We start from the raw sequence: 10,498 nt of genomic DNA, 5'->3' as shown, positions 1-10,498 counted from the left end.
TGGTTCCTGCTATATCAGAGCTATTTGAAATCTATCCCAAAAAGGGTATATAATATTGAAGGTGCACATTGGGTCATTCAGAATAACTTCACACACACCCGCTACTGTGTATTTCCAAGTCTAATTCTGTCACTAAACCCATACCTGTCACCCAGCGCCTAAATACTAGGCCTCAAATTTAAATCCCTCTAAATCTCTCGTTACCCACCGCTGTACTGTTGTTGCTGGGCAAGATATTTAGTGTCCGTCAAAGCACATTTTTTGTTCTGGGTTGAAGTACAATTCCCAATTTAGCAATTTCATAATTTAGTGGTTTCTGCTATATCAGAGCTATTTGAAATCTATCCCTAAAAGGGTATATAATATTGAAGGTGCACATAGGGTCATTCAGAATAACTTCACACACACGCTTCTGTGCATTTCCAAGTCTAATTCTGTCACTAAATCCATACCGGTGACCCAGCGCCTAAATACTAGGCCTCAAATTTAAATCCCTCTAAATCTCTCGTTACCCACCACTGTACTGTTGTTGCTGGGCAAGATATTTAGTGTCCGTCAAAGCACATTTTTTGTTCTGGGTTGAAGTACAATTCCCAATTTAGCAATTTCATAATTTAGTGGTTTCTGCTATATCAGAGCTATTTGAAATCTATCCCTAAAAGGGTATATAATATTGAAGGTGCACATAGGGTCATTCAGAATAACTTCACACACACGCTTCTGTGCATTTCCAAGTCTAATTCTGTCACTAAATCCATACCGGTGACCCAGCGCCTAAATACTAGGCCTCAAATTTAAATCCCTCTAAATCTCTCGTTACCCACCGCTGTACTGTTGTTGCTGGGCAAGATATTTAGTGTCCGTCAAAGCACATTTTTTGTTCTGGGTTGAAGTACAATTCCCAATTTAGCAATTTCATAATTTAGTGGTTTCTGCTATATCAGAGCTATTTGAAATCTATCCCTAAAAGGGTATATAATATTGAAGGTGCACATAGGGTCATTCAGAATAACTTCACACACACGCTTCTGTGCATTTCCAAGTCTAATTCTGTCACTAAATCCATACCGGTGACCCAGCGCCTAAATACTAGGCCTCAAATTTAAATCCCTCTAAATCTCTCGTTACCCACCGCTGTACTGTTGTTGCTGGGCAAGATATTTAGTGTCCGTCAAAGCACATTTTTTGTTCTGGGTTGAAGTACAATTCCCAATTTAGCAATTTCATAATTTAGTGGTTCCTGCTATATCAGAGCTATTTGAAATCTATCCCAAAAAGGGTATATAATATTGAAGGTGCACATTGGGTCATTCAGAATAACTTCACACACACCCGCTACTGTGTATTTCCAAGTCTAATTCTGTCACTAAACCCATACCTGTCACCCAGCGCCTAAATACTAGGCCTCAAATTTAAATCCCTCTAAATCTCTCGTTACCCACCGCTGTACTGTTGTAGCTGGGAAAGTTATTTAGTGCCCGTCAAAGCACATTTTTTGTTCTGGGTTGAAGTACAATTCCCAATTTAGCAATTTCATAATTTAGTGGTTCCTGCTATATCAGAGCTATTTGAAATCTATCCCAAAAAGGGTATATAATATTCAAGGTGCACATTGGGTCATTCAGAATAACTTCACACACACGCTTCTGTGCATTTCCAAGTCTAATTCTGTCACTAAATCCATACCGGTCACCCAGCGCCTAAATACTAGGCCTCAAATTTATATCCCGCTGAATTTGAATACAATACATTGGGCCAAATAATATATTTGTTGTTGTGGTGAACCATAACAATGAGAAAAACATCTAGTAAGGGACGCGGACGTGGACATGGTCGTGGTGGTGTTAGTGGACCCTCTGGTGCTGGGAGAGGACGTGGCCGTTCTGCCACATCCACACGTCCTAGTGTACCAACTACCTCAGGTCCCAGTAGCCGCCAGAATTTACAGCGATATATGGTGGGGCCCAATGCCGTTCTAAGGATGGTAAGGCCTGAGCAGGTACAAGCATTAGTCAATTGGGTGGCCGACAGTGGATCCAGCACGTTCACATTATCTCCCACCCAGTCTTCTGCAGAAAGCGCACAGATGGCGCCTGAAAACCAACCCCATCAGTCTGTCACATCACCCCCATGCATACCAGGGAAACTGTCTCAGCCTCAAGTTATGCAGCAGTCTCTTATGCTGTTTGAAGACTCCGCTGGCAGGGTTTCCCAAGGGCATCCACCTAGCCCTTCCCCAGCGGTGAAAGACATAGAATGCACTGACGCACAACCACTTATGTTTCCTGATGATGAGGACATGGGAATACCACCTCAGCATGTCTCTGATGATGACGAAACACAGGTGCCAACTGCTGCGTCTTTCTGCAGTGTGCAGACTGAACAGGAGGTCAGGGATCAAGACTGGGTGGAAGACGATGCAGGGGACGATGAGGTCCTAGACCCCACATGGAATGAAGGTCGTGCCACTGACTTTCACAGTTCGGAGGAAGAGGCAGTGGTGAGACCGAGCCAACAGCGTAGCAAAAGAGGGAGCAGTGGGCAAAAGCAGAACACCCGCCGCCAAGAGACTCCGCCTGCTACTGACCGCCGCCATCTGGGACCGAGCACCCCAAAGGCAGCTTCAAGGAGTTCCCTGGCATGGCACTTCTTCAAACAATGTGCTGACGACAAGACCCGAGTGGTTTGCACGCTGTGCCATCAGAGCCTGAAGCGAGGCATTAACGTTCTGAACCTGAGCACAACCTGCATGACCAGGCACCTGCATGCAAAGCATGAACTGCAGTGGAGTAAACACCTTAAAACCAAGGAAGTCACTCAGGCTCCCCCTGCTACCTCTTCTGCTGCTGCCGCCTCGGCCTATTCTGCTGCTGCCGCCTCGGCCTCTTCCTCCGCCTCTGGAGGAACGTTGGCACCTGCCGCCCAGCAAACAGGGGATGTACCACCAACACCACCACCACCACCTCCGTCACCAAGCGTCTCAACCATGTCACACGCCAGCGTTCAGCTCTCCATCTCACAAACATTTGATAGAAAGCGTAAATTCCCACCTAGCCACCCTCGATCCCTGGCCCTGAATGCCAGCATTTCTAAACTACTGGCCTATGAAATGCTGTCATTTAGGCTGGTGGACACAGACAGCTTCAAACAGCTCATGTCGCTTGCTGTCCCACAGTATGTTGTTCCCAGCCGGCACTACTTCTCCAAGAGAGCCGTGCCTTCCCTGCACAACCAAGTATCCGATAAAATCAAGTGTGCACTGCGCAACGCCATCTGTAGCAAGGTCCACCTAACCACAGATACGTGGACCAGTAAGCACGGCCAGGGACGCTATATCTCCCTAACTGCACACTGGGTAAATGTAGTGGCAGCTGGGCCCCAGGCGGAGAGCTGTTTGGCGCACGTCCTGCCGCCGCCAAGGATCGCAGGGCAACATTCTTTGCCTCCTGTTGCCACCTCCTCCTTCTCGGCTTCCTCCTCCTCTTCTTCCACCTGCTCATCCAGTCAGCCACACACCTTCACCACCAACTTCAGCACAGCCCGGGGTAAACGTCAGCAGGCCATTCTGAAACTCATATGTTTGGGGGACAGGCCCCACACCGCACAGGAGTTGTGGCGGGGTATTGAACAACAGACCGACGAGTGGTTGCTGCCGGTGAGCCTCAAGCCCGGCCTGGTGGTGTGTGATAATGGGCGAAATCTCGTTGCAGCTCTGGGACTAGCCAATTTGACGCACATCCCTTGCTTGGCGCATGTGCTGAATTTGGTGGTGCAGAAGTTCATTCACAACTACCCCGACATGTCAGAGCTGCTGCATAAAGTGCGGGCCGTCTGTTCGCGCTTCCGGCGTTCACATCCTGCCGCTGCTCGCCTGTCTGCGCTACAGCGTAACTTCGGCCTTCCCGCTCACCGCCTCATATGCGCCGTGCCCACCAGGTGGAACTCCACCTTGCACATGCTGGACAGACTGTGCGAGCAGCAGCAGGCCATAGTGGAGTTTCAGCTGCAGCACGCACGGGTCAGTCGCACTACAGAACAGCACCACTTCACCACCAATGACTGGGCCTCCATGCGAGACCTGTGTGCCCTGTTGCGCTGTTTCGAGTACTCCACCAACATGGCCAGTGGCGATGACACCGTTATCAGCGTTACAATATCACTTCTATGTCTCCTTGAGAAAACACTTAGGGCGATGATGGAACAGGAGGTGGCCCAGGAGGAGGAGGAGGAGGATGAGGAAGAGGGGTCATTTTTAGCACTTTCAGGCCAGTCTCTTCGAAGTGACTCAGAGGGAGGTTTTTTGCAACAGCAGAGGCCAGGTACAAATGTGGCCAGCCAGGGCCCACTACTGGAGGACGAGGAGGACGAGGATGAGGAGGAGGTGGAGGAGGATGAGGATGAAGCATGGTCACAGCGGGGTGGCACCCAACGCAGCTCGGGTCCATCACTGGTGCGTGGCTGGGGGGAAAGGCAGGACGATGACGATACGCCTCCCACAGAGGACAGCTTGTCCTTACCCCTGGGCAGCCTGGCACACATGAGCGACTACATGCTGCAGTGCCTGCGCAACGACAGCAGAGTTGCCCACATTTTAACCTGTGCGGACTACTGGGTTGCCACCCTGCTGGATCCACGCTACAAAGACAATGTGCCCACCTTACTTCCTGCACTGGAGCGTGATAGGAAGATGCGCGAGTACAAGCGCACGTTGGTAGACGCGCTACTGAGAGCATTCCCAAATGTCACAGGGGAACAAGTGGAAGCCCAAGGCCAAGGCAGAGGAGGAGCAAGAGGTCGCCAAGGCAGCTGTGTCACGGCCAGCTCCTCTGAGGGCAGGGTTAGCATGGCAGAGATGTGGAAAACTTTTGTCAACACGCCACAGCTAACTGCACCACCACCTGATACGCAACGTGTTAGCAGGAGGCAACATTTCACTAACATGGTGGAACAGTACGTGTGCACACCCCTCCACGTACTGACTGATGGTTCGGCCCCATTCAACTTCTGGGTCTCTAAATTGTCCACGTGGCCAGAGCTAGCCTTTTATGCCTTGGAGGTGCTGGCCTGCCCGGCAGCCAGCGTTTTGTCTGAACGTGTATTCAGCACGGCAGGGGGCGTCATTACAGACAAACGCAGCCGCCTGTCTACAGCCAATGTGGACAAGCTGACGTTCATAAAAATGAACCAGGCATGGATCCCACAGGACCTGTCCGTCCCTTGTCCAGATTAGACATTAACTACCTCCCCATAACCATATATTATTGGACTCCAGGGCACTTCCTCATTCAATCCTATTTTTATTTTCATTTTACCATTATATTGCGATGCTACCCAAAGTTGAATGAACCTCTCCTCTGCCTGTGTGCTAGGCCTAAATATATGCCAATGGACTGTTGCAGTGGTGGCTGACATGAAGCCTGATTCTCTGCTATGACATGCAGACTAATTCTCTGCTGACATGAAGCCAGATTGTCTGTTACGGGACCTCTCTCCTCTGCCTGGGTGCTGGGCCTAAATTTATGACAATGGACTGTTGCAGTGGTGGCTGACGTGAAGCCTGATTCTCTGCTATGACATGCAGACTGATTCTCTGCTGACATGAAGCCAGATCGTCTGTTACGGGACCTCTCTGCTCTGCCTGTGTGCTAGGCCTAAATATATGCCAATGGACTGTTGCAGTGGTGGGTGACGTGAAGCCTCATTCTCTGCTATGACATGCAGACTGATTCTCTGCTGACATGAAGCCAGATTGTCTGTTACGGGACCTCTCTGCTCTGCCTGTGTGCTAGGCCTAAATATATGCCAATGGACTGTTGCAGTGGTGGGTGACGTGAAGCCTCATTCTCTGCTATGACATGCAGACTGATTCTCTGCTGTCATGAAGCCAGATTGTCTGTTACGGGACCTCTCTGCTCTGCCTGTGTGCTAGGCCTAAATATATGCCAATGGACTGTTGCAGTGGTGGGTGACGTGAAGCCTCATTCTCTGCTATGACATGCAGACTGATTCTCTGCTGACATGAAGCCAGATTGTCTGTTACGGGACCTCTCTGCTCTGCCTGTGTGCTAGGCCTAAATATATGCCAATGGACTGTTGCAGTGGTGGGTGACGTGAAGCCTCATTCTCTGCTATGACATGCAGACTGATTCTCTGCTGTCATGAAGCCAGATTGTCTGTTACGGGACCTCTCTGCTCTGCCTGTGTGCTAGGCCTAAATATATGCCAATGGACTGTTGCAGTGGTGGGTGACGTGAAGCCTCATTCTCTGCTATGACATGCAGACTAATTCTCTGCTGACATGAAGACAGATTCTCTGTTACGGGACCTCTCTCCTCTGCCTGTGTGTGTGCTGGGCCTAAATATATGCCAATGGACTGTTGCAGTGGTGGCTGACGTGAAGCCTCATTCTCTGCTATGACATGCAGACTGATTCTCTGCTGACATGAAGCCAGATTCTCTGTTACGGGACCTCTCTCCTCTGCCTGTGTGTGTGCTGGGCCTAAATATATGCCAATGGACTGTTGCAGTGGTGGCTGACGTGAAGCCTCATTCTCTGCTATGACATGCAGACTGATTCTCTGCTGACATGAAGCCAGATTCTCTGTTACGGGACCTCTCTCCTCTGCCTGTGTGTGTGCTGGGCCTAAATATATGCCAATGGACTGTTGCAGTGGTGGCTGACGTGAAGCCTCATTCTCTGCTATGACATGCAGACTGATTCTCTGCTGACATGAAGCCAGATTCTCTGTTACGGGACCTCTCTCCTCTGCCTGTGTGTGTGCTGGGCCTAAATATATGCCAATGGACTGTTGCAGTGGTGGCTGACGTGAAGCCTCATTCTCTGCTATGACATGCAGACTGATTCTCTGCTGACATGAAGCCAGATTCTCTGTTACGGGACCTCTCTCCTCTGCCTGTGTGCTAGGCCTAAATATATGCCAATGGACTGTTGCAGTGGTGGCTGACGTGAAGCCTCATTCTCTGCTATGACATGCAGACTAATTCTCTGCTGACATGAAGACAGATTCTCTGTTACGGGACCTCTCTCCTCTGCCTGGGTGCCGGGGCCTAAATATCTGAGAATGGACTGTTCCAGTGGTGGGTGACGGGAAGCCAGATTCTCTGCTATGGAACCTCTCTCCAATTGATTTTGGTTAATTTTTATTTATTTAATTTTTATTTTAATTAATTTCCCTATCCACATTTGTTTGCAGGGGATTTACCTACATGTTGCTGCCTTTTGCAGCCCTCTAGCCCTTTCCTGGGCTGTTTTACAGCCGTTTTAGTGCCGAAAAGTTCGGGTCCCCATTGACTTCAATGGGGTTCGGGTTCGGGACGAAGTTCGGATCGGGTTCGGATCCCGAACCCGAACATTTCCGGGATGTTCGGCCGAACTTCTCGAACCCGAACATCCAGGTGTTCGCTCAACTCTAGCAACTAAGACAGTTTTCCTCTGCAACAGTTTAGATAAATCTCCCACTATGTTTTCTATTGACTAATTGATTTTCCATCAAATATCAATATGTTACCAAATGAAAATCAAATATTCTTCACTAATAATGGACTGCATAAAATCAGGCCCCGGCAATTTTTTTTTATATTACTTTCTTGTGTCACAGCTCAAAGTGGTTATACACATGTTTGCAGAACAAAATGGCAGTATAGAGATTAATTTGAACGACATTGGAGCACAGAAAGTCACAGTCTGGGTTCATTTAGCCTTTTCATTTGCAGTGCTCCATATTATGTGTTGAGATTCCTTTGAATCTCGTTAATATTCATGATCCTCTCTCCAGCTTGAATAACGGAGATAAAGCTTTTGATAGCAATCTCAGGAACTTGATTAACAATGCACTAATCATGAGGACCAGTGACCTGATCCAGAAACGTTTCAATTCTTCCATCGCATTTAACCAAAGATGATTATATTACCTTATCATATTTCATTTAGATAAAGTCGTTTGGAGGAAAAAAAAAAATATTGTCAAAATGGACATAAAATGAACATTGTGACTATTTGTGAACCACATTTCAAATTGACCGACAGCATAATTACCAATTAGTGCATAAGCCAGGAACCTGTGTCATCGTATCTTGATATAAAAGCCATTCATTCTAACTAAATGTTATATTGTGCTATGGGAGTCATTTTGCAATAAGTTTAAATTGTTATTATAAAATGTAACTAAAGCATATTGCAAGAGGTAATTATCCATATATTAGATTGAATACTGTGCGTGCCCTGTGATTAGAGAACAAATCGCCCATTATTTGAATGCTAATTGTAAAGATTATGGGGTACAATGAAAAGAATATCCTGCTGTGTGGATCATTTCCTATATAGCTATGTAGGTGTTGTTTGTATGCAGTGTACTGTAGTTCCAATCTGAACAATATCTTTTGACATTTTATACGTGAAAGGCATTGTACTTATTGCATTATGTAATCTCTGCAAAAATAATGTCATTCAAGTTAGTGCAAGGGTTAACATATCTCTTCATATAAATATCCTTATTATAGATGAGCAAAGTTTAGAAAAATTTGATTCGGCAGCTTCAACAAAGTTTGACAAGAAATTAGATTCTTTATAAATTACTTTGTCACGAATCGGCATGTTAAAACTCCATTCAGCCATTGCTTCCCAGGCTTTTGACTAAGATCAAGTGTAGTATCTGTTCTTATCAGTTTAATATCTGATACATCCCCTAAATGGGGAACATATACTAAATGGATTTTTCAAACAGGGAGATGAAAAAGAGCTTGCGCTGTCCACTCCAGGCATTGACCTGATATTACAGTACCTCCAGGACCGGTGCACCATAAAAAAAAAAAAAAAAACATTCAACTATTCAATCAATGGGACCGTTTTGAATGGCTGCTTAGACAGAAATGCACCTATCTAACGGACGTCAAAAACTATAATACGCTAGTGCAATAAGGGCTATTGGGTTTTTAAAAAATCACTCACCTCATCCACTTGCTCACACAGAGGGAGTCTTCCCCTCTCTTGATTGAAAAAGATCTGCTGAAGGACCTGTGCTGAGTGTGATGATGTCACCGTGCAACATGTGATCACATTAGAAGAGAATAGTGATGTCATCACGCTCAGCACAGGTCCTTCAGCAGGTCTTTTTCAATCAAGATAGGAGCGGACTGCCTTTCTAAGAGAACCCCATCCACCATTTTAGGAAATTATTCGTTACCATGAAGCACAAGGAAATTCAGCTTAGAATAAAATTTTTCCTAAAATTTCTACTGAATTCCACTTCAGATACTTCTAAACAAGGAATTTTATCCTGCATATAGAAAATATCTTCTATATGCAGGATAAAATTCCTTGTTTAGAAGTATCTGAAGTGGAATTCAGTAGAAATTTTAGGAAAAATTTTATGTTGCTGGATCATTGAATTTCACCTTAATCCCTAATGTACAAAAAACAATCAGTAGCACTCCCATAATCATGATATTCCCAAAATATTCCAAGGGTGCATGAAGTGTGGGATCCTGACTAATGCTGAGGAACTGCAGCACTCATTAGATGCAACAAATGTTTATTCAAATCATAACACCAAAATTCACAACATTTCGACTCCTCTGTGTCTTTTTCAAGCAATAGCTTGAAAAAGACTCCAAGGAGTCAAATTTTTTCACATTTTAGGCTAGAGGCTAAGGAAAGTAACTTTACTAAGTATTATCCCTAAGAAAAAAAAAAAGCATTGAATATTTACAGAAGGTTTAGAACCATTTTAAAGGCCATGCTGGACTTTAGCATGCTTATAATTAGTAAACTAAATGCACGTATAAGATATTAGATTTTAATACATATGGAAAGGCTAAAGGGATTGTCTGAATTATATAAAAAATAAAGCACTGTAAATATGATGGTCTGCAAAAGCTAAGCAAGTTTTGGCAATTTTTTTTATATTTCCTCATTTCCCTAGTTCTGTTCTGTCTCCTTTGTTGACATGCAGTTGCAGAGCTGTGGGGGCGTGTAACAACAATCTCTGAGGTTTTCCTCATGAACATTTGTGGGTGCTAACAAAGACTGCCTTTTCCCTCCCCCTGCTCTGCAAAGGGAGTGAATACAAGCGCTGTCCTGTCTGCTGGATACTCATGTTGTATGTGTGGGAATACAAGTCCCAGATCTACAGTGCAATGACATTGCATATACACACAGTAGCTTCCCCCTACCTGTTGTTGTATAATGCTCTGCAGACACTTCCTCACAGCCAGCAAAATACAGAGGAGAGAACTCCGTAAGTCATTGTCAGCTCTGTGTCTGTAGGGTGAGGAGAGATGGAAGATCCTGTGCACAGCATGTATCTCATCAGTGGGTGTGGAAGAGGAAACCCTGCAGATGCTAAGTATCTCAGGCAGAGCCTCCAACCCTGAGTCTGTCCTGCTTATAGTAGAAGGGGTTAAACTTTCCTGAAGAATCCAGTGAAAGGGGAGAGACACAGGGCAGACAGCTCAGCCAGCACATTGGGCAATGCAGGGG

At 46.0% G+C, this 10,498-nt stretch overlaps 1 non-coding gene across 1 annotated transcript; it reads left to right on the top strand.

The window, feature by feature from the left end:
- Window positions 1-8,633: 8,633 nt before the first annotated feature.
- Window positions 8,634-8,823, top strand: LOC122937205. The gene has a single exon (XR_006389619.1). It is a non-coding gene; the product is annotated as a U2 spliceosomal RNA (small nuclear RNA).
- Window positions 8,824-10,498: the final 1,675 nt, after the last annotated feature.

This window comes from Bufo gargarizans, chromosome 4 (assembly GCF_014858855.1).
Source record: "Bufo gargarizans isolate SCDJY-AF-19 chromosome 4, ASM1485885v1, whole genome shotgun sequence".
NCBI classification, from domain to species: domain Eukaryota; kingdom Metazoa; phylum Chordata; class Amphibia; order Anura; family Bufonidae; genus Bufo; species Bufo gargarizans.
Note: the sequence above shows the minus strand (reverse complement) of the source record. Positions and strands in the feature narration are given on the sequence as shown.